Source organism: Thermobia domestica, chromosome 5 (assembly GCF_964235325.1).
Source record: "Thermobia domestica chromosome 5, izTheDome1.hap1.1, whole genome shotgun sequence".
Taxonomy (NCBI): domain Eukaryota; kingdom Metazoa; phylum Arthropoda; class Insecta; order Zygentoma; family Lepismatidae; genus Thermobia; species Thermobia domestica.
In genome coordinates this window covers 181,909,975-181,929,973 of record NC_137458.1, presented here as the reverse complement: position 1 = coordinate 181,929,973, position 19,999 = coordinate 181,909,975, and positions in this window count along the sequence as shown.

The window sequence follows — 19,999 nt, the reverse complement described above, 5'->3', positions numbered from 1 at the left end:
TGTTCAATATGTCATTGACTCTTCAACTTTAGTGTAATATTTCATTCGAGTGACTTCTTGCAAATTTTAGCACAGTGAAATGTTGTTCATCTTTACTTTGATATAGTACATCGGTAATGTTATATGATGTGTCAAACTAAAATATTCTTGTTAGTTGATGTAACTCATTCATAATCACCTGTATCTCCATTTAGCTGAGTTATGTGAAGGAACAGAGACACCTTTTGTTATAAACGTTCTCTGTATTATTGTTAAGAAAAGATGAAATGCGACTATGCTGACAACAGACTCATAAGTATACATAACCTATGCTTTCTTCACTTTGCGAAAACTTTTTTTTTTCAATATGATTTTTTTTTACGAGGGGCACTCGGAAAGTAAATTACCCATGTTCCAGCTTTAACCTCGCTTATTGATGATTTTCGAGGTCGAAAATTATGAAGCAGTGAGAATGTGACGCTGAATCCAAAAATATGGTTACATTGCTCTTTATTGAAGGAATTGAGAAGGCTATTTTGGATTAATATGCATTATAAAATACATTTTCTCTCTCTTGACTTGCTACAAGCTAGCAACAGAAACAGGAAATACGTAAAACTTTCTGAAAGTGACTAATGTTGCTTTTGCTGCGCAATTTTGTAGGAAGTTTACTTGTCAAAGATTACTCATAAGTCATCCTACAGGATACATAATCATGATTTTGGCAACGTGACACCGCATTAATATGTTGAAATTGGTTATATAGATATGAATCTATAGATAAGTCTAGAGATCACGCTATTGAATTCTTCCGGCTGTGACAATACACGTATGTACATGTGTGTCACGCCACGTATTTTGGGTGCGGCAGTCTCTAAGAGCCAATCAAAATGCAAATGAGCAATAAGTTTCCATATTTGTGGAAATGATAAAACGGATGTACTGACGGATGTGAGGCTTGGGTGTGACCCTCGAGAATAATATAAAAGAACCTCAAGGTCTCAAACGGTTGATTGAGAAGTTCACAAGTTCCGGTGCAAAGGTGCAGAGGTTCAAGACGTCGGTTGTGACCAGACAGAATCATCGTCAAAGTTTCTAAGAGTTACAAGAATACTACCATAAGGTATGTATAATCTCTTGTTGCATCATAAAATTCAAGTTTAGAGATGTCATGCGGTACTTCAAAATGAATTGTGTACCTACCATAAAACTTTCAAGATTACGAACTGTTGTCACATACTTGTATTTCATCTTCCGTTTCTTCTAACTTACATATTTCAATCTCTAGCCTGTCAATCAATATATATATATAAGTTAAGGTATCAATCTATCAAATGAACTATCAGATATTCCATTACTTTTGTTGAATCACTAAATCAAATGTTGTTATATATTACCATTTTAGTTATTTAATAAACTTACTTTTTATAAATAATGTTGTCATTCCCCTAGATTAAAACCACCTTTTCCCATGAAAATAATGGTGTAATTTAAGTATATTTCTTTGTGACATCCGCTACAGAATTAGCGTGAGCAGATCTCTACATTATGGTGGAATAAAACGAGCTAAATAATTAAAAAGATTCTGCACATCGTCACACTACATGACTTATTTTAGAGACAGAGCACATGTCTATGACATATATGAGTATCAAGGTGCATCCGAAAGTGCATCAGATAGAAAAAGTATGGAATCGTAGTCATAATTTGCGTATATGTATTAAGATTTCTTCGTGAATCTAGTTCTATTAGTTTAGTTCTTTTCGCAGTCGATTCTCCTCTCACTTTCTTCATTCCACCATTTTATTCATTTCTCGTCATCTTCGTTTCCTTTAGTGTAACCCGCATAAGCGTGAAGATTTCATTTCATTTTTACGTTTCGACCTACTCCAGAAGTAATGATTCATTCATTCAAATCGAGGCCTATTGTTTCACAATGTTGAATTATTCCAAATTCCTTGGTTTTCCAACTTGATTCTTTTCTACACTCAATGATTTGTTCTCCTCTGCACAGAACCCATTGATGTCAATAAATTGGATAAATCTGAGTTTCCGTATGGTTCTCCAGTGTGAGTCTTCCTTCTATTTAAAGTAGTGAAACTACAATCAGTAAAGAAGTTATTGCAAGTTTTTTTCCGGTTGGAAGGGAGATGGAAAGAATTAGAAACGAACAGAAGGAAGCGTACAAGGAGAGATTGTCATATTTGGAGACATGTGTAGAAGATTCGTTTTTCCCTGAGGTGGCTTGTGAAAGAAATCACATTGGTAAAAATTGAAGTTCTCTCGATTAAATCTAAAAGAAGAAAACTTTCTTAATGTGTTTATTGTTGTATACAACAATTAAAACGTGTAATATTTATTTCCTTATCTTGAAGGGAGGAAACTGATTTTCACCAGTATAACTTCATTGTTTTTGCATAAAATAAGAACGAAGTTGATAGTGTTTGTTCCTTTTAGGTGGATATTCTGTTTATAAAACTTGTTACTTGAAATATACGTTGAACCTGTTAAAGGAGACAGTTTGTTTTACGTGACTGAAAATATAATAAAAGTAAATCGTGTAGCTTTCTGTCATTTTCATTCCTAATGTTATTCAGTTATAAATACCAGCAACTACAAAATAAATCCCAATCTTAAATCCCTTTGATTATCATGGACTCACACCACGTCTCATATAGGCCCGCTGCTGAACGGGACGTTAAACTCAAAATCAACTCAACAATTTCTTTATTTTATGTTACCTATATTTTTCAATTTAAACAGACAGATGCAGGATTAAGATCCCAGATGTTAATGTTACGCACAAATATTACTGTATTTTTGAAAACCATTATTAATTGTTATATAGAATCTGAGCACATACAAAGTGCATAGATTAAAAGGGCGGACCTTCGAAACCCTAGTATCTTCTTGCTTCTAAAACAAATGTATTTTGGGGAGAGGGCACAAGCTTTCCTACTGTCCATAAATCTCCTGACACAAGAGACTTTTCAAAACGAGAGACTTTTAAGTAGACTAATATGTCAGACTAATTCTTTAAAGATATACTTTTGAAGATTTTGAGATTTTGAAATATTAGATTCCACAAAAATTGTAATTTTAAATCCATTATTACTCTTTTAACAGCAGTTCCAATTAATATGGATGAAGCCAGGGTCATACTGCAACCCAGAGGCCAACCGGGAGGTACTTTCTAAGGAGCCTATGCACATGTATGTACTGCTCCTCCCCAACATATACGTACTGCATACTACTAGTACGCACAACTCAAAGCAAATGTATAGTATATTGTACTTGTTTCACACAAGCCAAGACCATGGATCCACAAAAGACATTTCACACTGAACCACACCGTCTCTAGGAAAATCCTACTTAGGTAAATCCTTTTAAAGTAAGGTACGAATGAATGAATTTTATTTATTTCCTACTGCTATATTGTCGGACATCGGACTGTAATCAGACATCGAACTTAAACAGCACTTTTATTTGCAGTTTCTTTGTCTCTTTAGGTAACAAGCACACAAAACAAACAATTGCCCTGCATCCTTCGAAGGCGTCCCGTGTCGGTGAAGGCAGTTTACTTCATGACGTTTGCGCAGAACGCTATTGCAGTAAACACACGTCATTCTAATATATTAATGTGGGAGACCGAGGTTCGATTCCCGGCGGGAGGTCATATAGTTCGGTTGCACATTAAGCAGTACGTCTCATATAGCCTCGCTGCTGAAAGGGACGTTAAACTCAAAATTAACTCTAATATACCATACTTTGACATCGTCACAAGAAGTAGAAATGAACTAATTCGCACGAAGCGACATGGGTGTGTCGCCACCAGAACTCCAGAACTCACTCCTTGGCCAGCGTTTCCGACGACAAGACAGGACATGAAGTGTCAACAATTTATGGTATCAAGGTGTACAAACTGAATCAAGGTAAATAATAACATATAAGAACAGAAGTATAATTCCGAACAAGATATTATACTAATTTACAAATTTTATACAATTCAGAAATGACAGATAACACTTAATGCACATACTTATAAAACAAACATAACATTAAATTGGCATATAGATCAAACTAAGCACACTTCTTAGACAGCTAAATACATATTGTTACTTTTTGCATAGAAGACATTAGTTTCTCCATGTGTATTCTAATTAACAATTCTTTCCCTTTTCAGGAGTAGTGATATTTCAACCATGGAGTTTAGGATTCATTATCCCAGGTACTTCATCATCCAGTCATCGATAGGTAAGTACAAGGTAAGTATTAGAATTTCCCTTCCCCGCAGTTATAGGTGTAGTTAGGTAAGGCTACATTCGAAGGTATTTTATGACGTAGATTAGATTAGGTGGTAGACTAGATGTTAGGTTCGGTTACACTCTCCGATATGAAATGAGTTAACTCAGCACTTTAACATAACATTATTCATTCATTAATGATTAATTCTTCATTTAGGACTTTACTTATTATTAATTATCCTTTATAAAATAATATTATAACTGACTACTGATTCCAATTATTTCTCTTACAGGAGATTTATCTGCACATCTTCTTCTTAGTATTAACACCTCGGGGAAACAAATCGAAAAAAAGGGAGGTAAGTAATAAAATATTTTATATTTCAGATATACTACCATTTTTACTATTTTGGAAATCTAAATTAATGTATTTTTGTTGATTGATATCGAGTTTCGGTAGATGAATATATTATCCAATTGCGTCCAAACCTCTTTATTGGTGCATGCTTTTAACAATTGCTATCATTTCAGACCAATCTTAGAATAGAAGTAACACGCAATGCAGTTGTAAACAGAATAAACAGTATAATTCTGATTAATTTCTGCAAGACTTCAATCCTAACACACAGAAATATACAAATTTACACCGATCTGTTCAAATTATTCGGCTGGTGAAATTGAATTATTAATTTGTTTTTAAAAGTTTAGCTAATTATGCACATAAACAATTATAGTTGATTATATTTTGTTTTACTTTCTCTTCTTTTAGAATCTTCATATTTGGGGTAATGCTACAACGTTCAAGGTGAGCTGCACAATTGATAATCAGATTGGCGTAATTTTCACATTTAAGAAGAAAGAAATTAAAATAAGTTAAACTAGTACGATTAACAACAAATATACTACAGGTAAATATGCAATAAATAAACAAAAACAAATGAAAAGAATAACTACAGAAATACAAACAAGATAAGAATTGGACAAATAACTTTCGACTGGTAAATAAATTGTAACCCAATGCACAAGGCAGTACATTACAGAATTATTAGATTTCAGTTTCATGTTTACCAAAAATTAGAAGTAACATTTAAGACATTTACTTCAACAATATTGGGAAACGAGACAAATTTTATAATTAAATTATATATGATTATAGATATATCAGATGCCTATAGTAACGGACATCTATAAATCACATTACTCTCTGTATTAAATAGATGACAAAATACTTCTTTAACATCCTACGCACGAGGCTAAGGGAAACGATGATAATGAGATCGATGATAATGGTAGAATAAAGCGTGGGAGAAAACGGGAGAGCCATGAGAAAACTCACGTACACGGCACTTGATTACCACAAATCTTACTAGGCGGGCGCTGGGATCGAACCAGGAACCGCACGCACCACAAATAAGCGGTCTACCACTGAATCAAAGCGACTCTATAGCAAGTGTTGTACTACCTAGAAAAAATATAATAAACGTATACAAAACAAGAATAAACATAAGGAATTACTAGATTTAAGTATCATATGTTTATCAAAGACCATTTCAAAACTTTTTGCTCCGTAAGTAACAATTGAGGCTATTTTACCTCAACAGCCTTAGGAGACGAGGCAAATTTCGTTCAAAGAAATGAATAGTATGGGAAATAGCAATGAATTTTCCCAAATTTACTTATGGATAATAATAATGCTCGTTGACATTGTGCTTTCAAACAATTTTACGTGACATTTTTTTTTTTTTTTAAGAAAAGTACACAATAAAAAATTCTCCGAATACTTTTTACAGGAACTTTTCCTTTTATCATCCAGATTAAGTCATCAATAGTGAAAACTGTTTTTTCTGTTCTTAGACAATATTACACATTTTAGTAAAATTGATTTACCTTCGTTCGGAAATGACTGAGAAAATATTTTAACTGAGTCAGAGAGTCCATTCTGTTTTGTAAGTAAGCGAAATGTTCATTTTGATTAGAAACTTGTTATAGCAATAAACACAGCTGTTGTATTTTTTCTTCATGAGTTATTTGCTCTTACCCATTTGACATTTCATCTTCATCAATTTCCACGCTCAACACTACATCGAAATGATTGTTATTTGTGTGTTTCAAATAAACACATTTGTCATGTGCGTCAAAATTCATCCAAAAAGGTGTAAAGTTATACCATTTATATGCATTTCCTACCTTTGTATACATGTGGATGCGCACACCAAGAAATGCGGAAACAGCAAATAGTTCTGCTTGAGTAGCCCAAGTTTTGTCCATACTCATTTCTTTGATATGGGCATCAAAGTTGCCATCAATATAAGAAACAAATTTACTCTTTTCGTTTATCATGTACTGTATAATTCGTTTCCTAATCTCACCGTAATGAATTTGTTCACTACTTACAACATAACTAATGCACCTAAAGAGGCAATTTCCATCTCCGACTGTCCTGAATGTTTTATTTGGTTTTGTTAGTTTCGACTTGTATGAACTATTTGTGGGTAAACTCTTTCGGTAATAAGGAATATTTAAGTAGTTGCACATGTTAATTTGCCAATCTTTTCCCACGGGATCAAATTTCTGTTCTCCTCTATCTATTACATCTACAATTTCTAAGTCTGTTTTTGTTTTATATATATCTTCCAAATTAGTACATTTATCACCAGGTTCTTCATTACGAATAAATTTGGAAGTTCGTTTACACGTGTATCGTCTACGTGCCCACCTTTCTGTGACGAAGTTTTCTGAGTTTTTCTCTCTTCTTATTACTTTCGTTGTTTCATAGGTATGTACGCTTATTTTACCCTCGATACTTCTCCACAATTGACGTATCATACGACCTGGTTTCCTCCATAATTTCGACTGTAACAGGTGATTTTTTATGTAATGAAAATGTCCCTCTACAACATAATTTGAATTACGTTTTCTATTTTGCAAACGTTTCTTTTTAATCATAATCATTGATCCCCACAAAGGTATATATGATATGAAGTTTTTCAACAATATGTCAATCGCCGTTTGAGAATGGTATTCATTCTTTACGCTTGTACTCTCAATAGCTTGTGCTATTTTAATTGCCTTGATAAAACGGTGATTTTTTATATAATGACTGAATATTCGACGAATCTGTATATTTCTTATCAACTCTTATGTCATTTTGTTCATCATTAGTAGCTTTTTGAATTCTTTCTAAAGCTTTAAGGCAACTATCAGTCCTAAATTCAGAACTCAGCACTATTACACAATCCTCAAATATTTTTGAGCATTTACTTAATGTCGTACATTCTTGTAATTGCCTTATTACCATTTTAAGAAGGTTTCTCACGGCTTTCGGTACATTTTTTCGGTGTAAATGGACAGACAATGCATGTGACAAATGGGAATTGCAAATATGTAAACACGTGCCAGCAAATTCCTGATCATCCAAACACATATCCCATGCCCTGTGTAAATACGACACTAAATTTTCGCCATTGAAAGCCTTTAACACTGAATGTATTAGCGCGAAACTGAAGTCTACTTCAATCAGTGACACTTCTTTGGAACAAATGGCTGCATATTCTCTATGAATATTCGATAAGAAATGAGTTAACGAGGGAACTGTATGATCTGTGGAGATGTATTCACCAAGAGGAACTGGAAGTTCTCCTTGAGACGGTTGAAATACAGCTGCATAATAATATACAGTTTTACTATTGTACCATTTTGGTTTTGATACCACAGAACCTGTACAGTCTATGTACAAAATTTTAGGCTCACATCTTTTGGCAAACAGTTGAATTTGTTTAAAGCTACCTAATTGAATTTTGAAGGGAATATAGCTTATTTCTTTAATATAAATTACATTATTTGCTTGCTGTTCTCGCCATGTTTCTACCACATCCATAAATATATCCTTATGTTCATCTGTTTTAGTTATCAACTCACGCCTTATTTTCTTCAAAACATCTTTGGATGGACAAGGGGTTAAATTGCCAGCACTTAACGAAGAACCATCTGTTGTTCTAAATAGTTCTTCCCTTATTCTTGTAGGTGTGTCTACAATGCACTTCTTCTCAATTTCTTTCCTTAATTGTCCCCTCGCAAATCTTCTGTATATCATATTGCTAGCATGATTAAATTGACCAAAGCCAATAACAAATACTTTAATATCTGTATTTCTTAAGTTGTTTCTGAATATGAATTGGTAGGTTCTACATGTTTTATGTAAGCATTTGGCATATGCCTTACAGTGAAACTGCTGAGTATTCAAATCATGTCTTAATCTGTGATATAGAAAGCGTAGCACTCATCCCTTGTTAATCGAATTGAACTTTCGATAAAATAATTCCGTCCAACCAGCACGAAGTTTTGGGCGTGGTTTGGTTCGTTCATCTATTGCTGGGCATATATGGTTCCATTCATTCTTCGTAATAACAAAGGAAAAAGAACTGGGATAGTTGTTAGCAGTTTGTAGTGTTTTGTGTTTCTTGTTAATTATTTTCAAGTTTAAACTTCCTCTTTTTTTAAAGCATAACCACTGTTGGTCGGTATTTGAATACTTGTCAGAACCTTCTAAAGACTCAGGATCTTTTTCATCACTAGTAAGTAGAAGCGGTGCACATTGAGGATCGTACAGCTCTTCGTTTGAAACGTCCATTATATTTACCCTTCTTGTTTTACCGCCAGTCTGCAATGATTCTCGTTCCTTATCAATTTGTTTTCTGAATTCTTCGCATCTTGAATAGTAGTTTTTAAGTTCTTGCCTCAGGCGGAGTATTCTTGTTTTTGACTTAGAAGTACCCTGTAATAAAGATGCAACTCTAAACCACAAAGAGAGGTTGGTGATCACCAGGAAAGACAACTTGCTGTTGGGTTTTCCTTCAGTATTGTAATTGTTTTAGAAAGTACCTCATCACGTGAACATGACAAACCTTTTACTTTAGAGATAAACAACAAAATAAAGAAAGTTGTCATGCACAGCCATCCTATCATGCTCTTTCCTGAAATAGACAATACAGAAAATTTGAATATATTTTTGCAAAAATACCTATAATAACACGAATATCCATATCTATAAACAATACATTTGAACGTCAAGTTACGAAGGTAATTCGTTACAAAAAGTTACTCATATCTTGAAAATCTGATATCTGAATAAAGTATTTGTATATCAAGTAAATACCAATTAATTTATTTCACCCACTAAAAACATCAGTGCAGTAGAACGATCACTTAATATAATATTATAAGCAGAAGAAATTTTGTTTTCTTTACATATTGTGCAATATTATTAGCGTGCAAGGAAAATGAAAGTGTCCAAAGAACCTACCGGTACACCAATCAATAGCTGAACAAAAGGATATAGCTATAAAGGATAGAACCAGTATGTGAAGTATCTAAATATCCAACTTCCTGTGGTACTTCCCCAACATTTTTTTATAGAGGAAGTTGGAGAGTACTTCAAATTATATGCCCCGTAGCTAAACTCCCTCTATAAAAATATCTTCATGAGTACCGCAGAATTCTGAAACGTGTTTTTAGATAGCGCACATACTAGTTTCTAAGTGAAGTCTTGACCCAACTACGGTAGGTTCCATAGTTTTTTTTTTAGCTATGGACGTTTAAAGTTCATTTTTTCATGTTTAGTGCAGCCTATAACTCCGAAAGGAAGCATTTGTGCACCTAAGTTGGTCTATAGACCCTACTTTTCTTGTCTTATCTTAGTGTCAGGAATCACCTACCAAACGTTGTCGGTGTTGTTTTGAAATGCCCTGTGTATATATGTAGAGAGAGAAAGAGAGAGAGAGAGAGAGAAAGAGAGAGAAAGAAAGACAAAGAGAAGGCTATATACATCAGAAGTGGATTTTGTTTCAGGAGAGGCTTGAGGAACGGGTAAGAAACATTTGTGTTGTACGTGCAATGCGAAAAAATGATCATTTATTTCGGGAGGGGCTTGAGCCCGATAGTCACCCCCTAAATACGCCACTGTATATCAGTCAACCGTTTCCATATTACCTAACACAGCAAAGAAATAACTTTGGAATAAAGGGAATTTTAAAAGCTATCAATATTCGAGACTTTCGAGACTGATTTAAGTCGCGTCTCGGTCTTGTCTCGATTTGTGGAGGTCTATCTCGGTCTCAGTCTCGTCTCTCTTATATAAAAATCCGTCTCGGTCTTAGTCTCAGTACCAGCCCTAGGCCTCAAACCTCAATAAGAGTTCTTTTCTATTAGGAAGACAAATTCACGCCATCTTTCTCAATTTATCATCAGTGTTTCTTCCTGCTAGTTTATACATCATCGTTTCACTAGCCCTCTTCCCGAGATGTAAGCCGATGAATTAAGGGGGGCTTTATCATTACATCAATATCGTTAGGCTTTTTTTTTTTTTTTAAAAAAATCAGATTAGATCAGCCATTTCCGAATTTTGATCAATGACCCAATCAAAGTTATACATTTTTGGACTTCAAAATTATACTGTGTCGAACTCATAGAACTGCTTTGTCCACCCGTACTTCAGTCTGTCGACAGGTATTAGAGCAAAAACGGTAAGAGATATCAAGAAGGATGTTTTAAATCAATCCAGCGTCCAAGAATAGGTTTTATCTTCTCCGTTAACACTCTATTCAAACCGGAATTCATTCAAATTAGTCACTTCTGGTTTCGATGTTTATCGCCGTAGAAAAAACGGTAAAAATAGCGATAAGCAGATATTTGCAAACGATTTAGCATCTCAAGGCAACATAACGGGACAATCCACAACCTCAACTATATCCAGAAGTGATTTAAATTTATTATTTTTTCACTTTTAACACTGATTCTCCAACAGGAAAAACGAAAAGAGATTTTGGGTTGCGTTCCTATAATCAATTAACTTTCTCAAGAGTAAACTCCATTCAACATTAACTATCTACTCAAAGCGGAAGTGGCGGGCGCAGTGGCTCAGTGGTAGAGCGTTCACCTCCAATGCTTGGGGTCACTGGTTCGATCCCAGCTCGCGCCGTGTGGACTTTGTGGTGGACAAACACCGTGCTCGTAGGTTTCCTTGGGATTCTCCCGTTTCCTCCCACTTTCTTCATTCCACCATTTCATTCATTTCTCATCATCACCGTCTCCTTTAGCCTAACCGGCATAATCGTGGGACGTAAAATTTCATTCCATTTTTTTCAAAGCGGAAGTGGTTCAAACTAGCAATTACCAGTTTCATTTCTGATCACCATAGAACAAAAATGGTAATAAATTGAAACAAGAAATTTTCTGCAGTTGATTAAGGGTTTCAAGAGAGCTTATAATCACAAACCTCAACACTCCATCAAAACTGGAAGTGGTTTAAATTTACTCAGGTTTGAATACCAACTTACGTAGCAAACTGTAAGAGATACCGAGAAGCCCGGTTTTGCAATCGGTTCAGCTTCCCAAGAGTAGGTCCTCCTTCCTTAACCTCTATTCAAACCGGAAGTTTTTCAAATTAACAATTTCCGGTTTCAACTTTTATCACCATAGGAAAAACAAATTAAGCGATAGGTAGTAGGAGAAAATGAGGGACTTAAAAGGAGGACAGCGTGAGATCAACAGGTTTTATCTTCGATTATATTAATCTATTCCAACAAGTAATTATTGATGTAATTATAAAATACCGAAAAGATTTTCAGTGCGGAGCACTGCTGTGCCGTGCAAAATCAGCGCCCGGGTCGAAACTATACGACGGCATCCCCATACACATTGTAAAATTTGAAAAATGAAAGAAACAGATCCCGATGGTGATCGCTTGCAGCGCCAGATTTTGTAATAATAAAAATAAAATGAGATGGCGGGTTTTGGGTTCATATTCCGTCTGTCACTATTTATTACCTGTGCACTACCGTTAAAGTCTCCGTTCCCCGAACTAAAATGGTTTTGTGACTCGATAAGGACTAGTTTCACGGTTTGGAAATCCTATCTCCCCGCGGTGTCCCAGGGCTTTAGGGAAACAAGATCCCCCTAAAACCGTATAAGCAAATGAAACTTGATATTCTTTGCATACGTATTCTGTATTCACATGCTGCAACGCTGAAAGAGAATTTTGCTCTAATGTTTGGTTTGTGTGGACGAACTAGACTGACTTTCACTTTCCAGGATGGACTGAATGATAATAGTAGTAATAATAATAATACCAGAAAATAAACGAATATCTAGAATTTAAGATTTTAGTTGAACGCTCTGAAAATCAGTCTAATCCCCACTAGAATCGAGAAATGCTTAGATTGCCTAATTTGCCTAACAGATCCTTTGGAAACCAATGTTATGCTTTAGGTTAGGGATACAACTTGTTTGTGAAAGAAAAAGCTTACGAATTTGGGGTTAACAATGTAATAAAAGTTTTAATGAGCAAACGAAAACAACAACAAAAAAAATGTTTTTCTAAAAAAATTAAGCAGGCCGAAGATTAACATTGAATTTTGAGTTTTGTGACAACAAATGTTCAGAACAAGGCTTAAGGCCTTAACACAAAAAGAAATCAATGTAAGTAAATTACATCTGGGCTTTCTTTCTTGAACTATGTAGTGAATGAATTGTTATCCTTAACCTGACACCATAAACAAACTATGGAATTGATGTCTATAACTAGTGCTAGATGCAATCTTACATTGTTTATATTTTATATAGAGCTTTCATAATTTACATATATGTCATACCAAACTGGTTAGATCACAATCTTGCATCTGAAAATACCTAATTATTTGACATCGTATGCTAAGCATATAGTTTACATTGATCAGCTGATATGTTCTGACTATGACCTTTCCAAGATTAACGAAATTAAGCTATTATATTGCTTGACGGAATTTGAATATAACTACCCACATCTTATTCGGGTGAAAACTAAATATTGGGATGATTTAAAATAAGTTGAAACGAGTTGAAGTAAGTGGAAATAAGTTGAAGTAAATTGAAATAAATAAATAAATAAAAATAAGTCGAAAAACCAGTCATGACTTTGATTTGAGATTCGTGGGAAGTATGAAAGAAACATAGAAGGATCTAAAGGAGTTAAATAAACCTACTGCCTGACTGCTAACCATTTCTAATTATTGAAATTATTAACTGAGAATGGGGTATAAGTACACTAAATATGCAATTCGACATTGACCTCACTAACAAGAATACACCATTAAATACATAAAATCAATGAGTGTAGCATTACTATTTGATTATGCATAAAGGCCATATATATATATATATACATATTAACACAAGTAGAAAATCAATAGACACAAACATATATAGATATATATAAAAAAATCATAAGGAAAGACATGCATACATACATAAAAACCAAATAACATATGAATATTAATAGTAAATGCAAAGACGTCTCTCGAGATTTTTAACATGAATATATTGAGTTTTCGTGATTTTCTCTCTGTATCACCAATAAGATTGGTATATGGCCGTATATTTTCATTTATTTGTCTAGTCTATGCGCATAAACTTCTGATCGCTCGATTGTTAGAGGATCAGAATGACGTAATAACTGCGGCTTTACTTAGCCTACTTCGTGTTTTTCCATCTGTATTCTACCTGACTGAAAATAATGTCGGTTCCGCTTTTTATTTACGGATTACGTATGTCTAACCAAGAAAATGATTAATTGTGAGACTAGTCGCATATATTATAATCACTAATTAATCTCTTAGCTCTCTTACATAACATACTTTTCCTGAGATATTACAGTATTATTTATTAGAGTTTTACTGGCACATAGATCGAAATAGATTCATTTAGTCCGTAAACTTCTATGCAAAATGACTTTACAAACACAATAATCTTTGGACAATTGGAGCAATGTCTTGAATATATTTTCTAGGAATACATATTATGCCTTGTTCTAAATTATCTTAAATTTCTAATATTACATGTCCATAGCGCAGATGATGCACTTTCGCTTCAAACAAACTTCAATATGGTAAAGTAAATACTTCTTTCCTGACAAATTTCACAGCTCGAGTCATTAAAGGTCTACAACCTGTTATTTGATCTACATTTAAATTAACTTTTTTGATATATTATTTAAAAATCCTAAGTGACAATTAGAATAATGACATAAACTACTATCTCTTTAATAAAAACAACGACATGTTCACTGAAGTCACAGAATATATGTAAAAGTACCATTGAAAAAAAAAGTCTCTCTATTTTCAATAAGCCTTGCTCAAAAAAAAAGAAGAAAAAAAAAAGAATTCTAATGCTTAGTAATTATAGTTCGAATTGGAAATTTTTTCTCCACGCGGTGTAAATGCGTTTACAGTTTTCACATAGTTCCGTCTTTTATACCGCGAACGTCTTGCATTTTATTCAATGCCGAAAATTTCCCTTTTAGCATAAACAAAAAAAAAAATTTTGATGGGTCCTACCTTTTGCCGTCCACACTGCTCTCACCAATTTCGTGCGTTTCTTGGTTTCCTTCTTCCGTGAGAAGTGTACTGGATCCGGAGTTCCTCTCTTCGACTCCTGCTGCGTCCTCCTCTTAAACTGCAAGGGGCGTCGCTCTTGGGCGTCTCCTGGTCCATCAAAGTGGGGCTTCTGTTGGTCCATTTCTATTGGTCACTTTCACTCTTAACAGCACTTTCAAACGTTACACTGCACCAACATCACTCTATGTGTCACAAGTGTAATGTTACACGGGTAAATAGTATTTATTGTTTTTAAGTATTGTGTATAGTACTTCAAAACTGATTATGTATTATTGAAACTAGTCTAAGTGCTTTCGGTGAGTATGTGGGCCATCCGTTATTGCTAATTGTCTGTAATTGCTCGTGAATATGTTTATAAGTGCGAAATTCTGTCACTCAAAAAAAAAAAAATGTCTGTAAGCGTTTCGTGATATATATATTAGCAGCGTTAAAAGTTTATATATATATATATATATATATATATATATATATATATATATATATATATATATATATATATATATATATATATATATAAATTTGAAGAAGATCAATGTGTAAGTTCCTATGCCTTGGAAAAATTGTCAGTTCGTACACTCGGCTTCGGTGAGTTTAGCTGCACATTATTCTCGTTGGATTAACTTTTGATTATAAATGTAGTGTGTGTGTAAGTTCCGGGTGTGTTTTTGTGTTGTGTTGATATGATGTTTCCCGGTGATGAATTTTTTTACGACTGACTTGGAGTTTTGAATTTTTAACCTGTCGATCTTTTTGGATACGCCTCTAACGGTGTCTTCGATTTCGTCTCTGTTCTCTTATTCGTTAGATTATTTTGATGTCCTAAATTTTTATTTTCTTGGTCTCCGCCTATTTACGGTGTTCGAACGTCGTCTCTCCAACGTACGTGATTTTTTTAAATTTCACATATTATATCTAAAATTTTTATAGGGGTTGATTCGGCGCCTATTAGTCTCATGCGTGCTTTTGAACCAAGTTACAGACCTGTGTCAAAATTTTATCTTGGTACTGTGTGGCGACATATGGTCTATGCTGTGATTTTGACAAATTCGCAGAGATTATTTTCCACTCGGATTCTATTCAATGTGTTCAGACTTTATTATTTTTCTCAATTTCACAAAAAGATGCTAAAAGCTGTTTTGTTCTTCTTTCTTGGGCTCTCGCAGGGCCCTCTGTTGTGTGTGGTCTTCTACGCATGTGGCTTAGGCAGCGGTATTAAGAGACAATAGAAGGGTCTTTCAACTGTCCTCGCCGCGACGACAGGTATACAGAATTAAAAAAAATCTTACTCTCGGAGAGTGAAGGAAAATAAAGAATGTTCTTTGCTTCTTTAAACACTCAAAAATGAAAATAACAATGATGTTCACTAACGTTGTTCATAATTATATGCAAAATTGAATTAAAAAGATTTATTTAAAAATTAAATAAAATGGTGATGATGCAACTGTCACAACATATTCCAAGTATTTTTTCCTATCTTTTGCCCCTTTTTCTCCCGATTATTTCGCCCCCTTATTTCGGCGCCAGAGGTCGTCGCCCCGCTTGCTCCCCCCCACGGCACGGCCCTGGTGTGGAGTAGGGATGGCCGGATCCGGATCTCGGATCTCGGATCTGGATCCGGATCTGGAATCTCGGATATGGATCCCGATCTTGGATTTCGGATCTGGATCCGGATCTTGAATCTCGGATATGGATCCCGATCTCGGATTTCGGATCTTGATCCCGATCTCGGATTTCGGATCTGGATCCGGATCTCGAATCTCGGATATGGATCCGGATCTCGGATCTGGGTCCCAAATTCGGATCTGGATCCGAAATCCGGATCTCAGATCTTGATTCTTATCCAAACCCACATCCCACCCAAATTGTGATAAACTTGAATATCAAAAATTCGCCGAAAGTAATTTCACAAAGTCCTGACAGTGAAGAAGAAAACAGAAAATTAAGACGAATATTGACAAGTCTATTTGTTTCCTTCATTCTACACTAAAGATCAAATGCTTGCCTTACTAAAAAATAATCTGATTTGATCCGGATGAGAGTTCGAATGTCGAATCTAGGTCCACCCGGTTGCAGGACCGAGATGAAATACACACATATTTATATTTGAAACCGGAATACAAATTTCGAATATTTAAAATTCCTCAATACGCCTATTTCATTGACAGTTAAGAAAACAAACAGTTAAGATAAGTATTGACTAGTTTTTACGTATATTTATCTTGCTCAGTCTGCTCAAAATATCAAATGTATACCTTACAATTAGATTTAATAATTATTTAGTAAATCACAATATGAGCACCGAGATAAACTATGAATTTTGGTGCCCCTTATCTAGATTTGAAATTTCGGATTCATACATAGAATTAGGCTGAAAGATAAATATTTGAGATCTGGAAACCGAAACATGTGCTAGTACCAAGATCGTAGCCGTTTGTACCTAGGTAATGCGAGTGGAAGGCACTTGCACTAATTCCGCATGTACTTTGGGGAATACGAGAAACTAAAAACAGATAAATATTCTTTTTCAGGGGTAAGTCGCGCTTTAACATGACTTTTCATGAGTGTTGTGTTCAAATACGAAAACTGTAATGGTGACTTGTTTAAAATAAATGCCTTTTCCTTTTTAGCAATAAAGTTAGGTAGTTTCACATTGAATAAAAATTAGCAAAACACATTTCACTGATTAGAGTGCTGGCTGGCCCTTATGGAAGCTTTCACACTGAACCGAAGATTTCCTCATGTGGGTATCGGATTGCCACAATTCACCTTGCTGAAAGACGTGGTTTATCAGGAGTCGGCCAAGATTCTTTTGGACTTAGCCTGTATACTGCTTCTGGTCTCAATTATTCCCATGTAACAAGACTAACCATATATAAAGTTGGTTCGAAATGATTTAAAATATCACTAATTGACCTTAAGAAGATAATCGCGATTTAAATATTCGTAAATCAGAAGAGATGTAAAAGTTAAGCGTTAAAATAAATCCGATAATTCCTAATGCAACCGAATGATAGCAATAAAACTCCTTATGTAACATTTTCAAAGCTAAGATTGTCATACTTGATCAAATGATGATCAAACAATGGACACAATAAAGAATTGAATCTTGGGTGCATAGGAACTAGTTCCTCCTTTTCTAATCTTTAGTAAAGTTGATCAAACATTGCGAATTGTTGATCACACCTGGTCAAATGAAGATAAATTAATTAGCATCGAAAAATTTTGAATCTGCCGTAGAGAAGGGGGGGGGGAGCGTAGTTGGCCTTCCTACTAAATATAGCTTCATAAAGCTATATGAATATAAGAGTTATTTATGTTCGTAAAGCTGATCAAACGTTAGAAATTATTGATCGTACCTGACCAAACGATTGACACGAAAATAATTTTAAATTTAGCGTGAAGAGGCTAACTGCACGTAGGCTTTTTGGTTACATTCCTATGGTTACTTTGGTGCTACTTGAGATATGGCGTGCCGCCGTTTTCATTTGAAATTTTGAATTTTTATTCAAGATGTTTATCACAGTCACCACGTACTCCACAAGTGATTTTCCCTACTACCATCTCCCATTAACAGTTTTGCCAATATTCTCTGCTTTCAAAATAAAAAGGTGCCTCGAACCTTTTAATTCAATCTGTATAACTTCCTACAGATATTACTGTTTTTTGCCCTATTCTAAAATATGGAGGTGTGTAAATTTTAGTTGTGTATCTTCAAAGTAAACGATTAAAAGCAAATTAAAGGATTGGAAACTACTGTTCTATACAACGTTTTCCTCAGATTTTCCCACATTCCATAAACTTACACCCCGGCTGTAGTGTTCCCGAGTTCATTCTGTCAACTAGAATTAATCTATCAATGATTTGACAATTTTAGTTCCATTTTTCATCTACTTAGAATATTTTAAGTAAGAGAAAATTATAAGTTCTACCGTATAAATATAAGGTAATGTACCATGTGTAGCTAAATTTAATAATAATACATAGAATAATTAAATTGTACTTACGATCACAGTACTTCTTAGATTTCTTCTCCATTCTTTGGAACTATTTCTCAACGTTCTGTTTACAGCGTATCTTCTGATGTATCATCAGTACATATTTCGAGATTATTTTCCACTAATAATCTTGATAGAGCTCACAAAATATATACGGTATAACAAAAGCCACAGGCCAGATCAAATCGAAAATACATAAATTTACCTTTCCCACGGGAAAGAGTTGACCACTAGAGTCACTAGTATTATTTCTATGACGTTATTATCTTACTTAAGCTTTGGAAGAAAAATTAAACTCAATAACCGAAATTAATCAAAATTGCAAAGACTTTAATGTGAGTATAATTGTTGCCAACAAAATTAACTAGTGGCAACTTTGGTCGGTGACAATCCAACAATCAACCACAGAACTAATAAATATTAAGGTGAATAACAATTTACTCCGTACATGTTAATACAATTTGAAATATATTTTATAATAAATTTTGATTTTGAGGGAAACAAATTAAATTTTGAGGAATTATCAATCTCCTGCTACGGATAAGTTGAATAGTTCAGAGTTCCCATGTAGTTCTCCACTGTTATTCCTCCCTTGATTCAAAGTAGTCACGGGAGATATAGAATTAGATTCACGAAGAAGCGGTAGTAAGTGTACATATTTTGTAAATATGATTCTATGTCTTTTTGTACCTGATTTACATTTTAGCGCACCTTGATACTCATATATGTAATACATATGTCCCTTGTCTTTGATATAAGGCAAGTCGTTCTGATTTTGGAGCGTAATCACAGGACATATAGAATTAGATTCACGAAAAAGCGGTAATAAGTTTATATATTTTGTGACTATGATTCTATGATCTTTTGTATCTGATTCACTATCGAGCGCACTTTGATACTCATATATGTGGTAGATATGTGCCTTCTTTTTCAAATAAGTCATCCAGTTCTTAATATGAAAGGGGGTCACTGGACATATAGAATGAGATTCACGAGGAAATGTCACTAAATATATGTAAATTATGATTAGAATGCTATGACTTTTTCTACCTGATGTACTATCGAGCGCACTTTGGTGCTCATATATGTGAAAGATACGTGCTACGTCTTTCAAATAAGGCATTTAGTTCTTAAATGGGAGGAGGGTCACCAGAGATATAGAGTGAGATTCACAAAGAAATGTTACTAAATATATGTATATTATGATTAGGATACTATGACTTTTTCTACCTGATGTGCTATCGAGCGCACTTTGATACTCATATATGTGGTAGATACGTGCCTTCTCTTTCAAATAAGTTATCCAGTTCTTAATATGAAAGGGGGTCACCGGAGTTATAGAATGAGATTCACT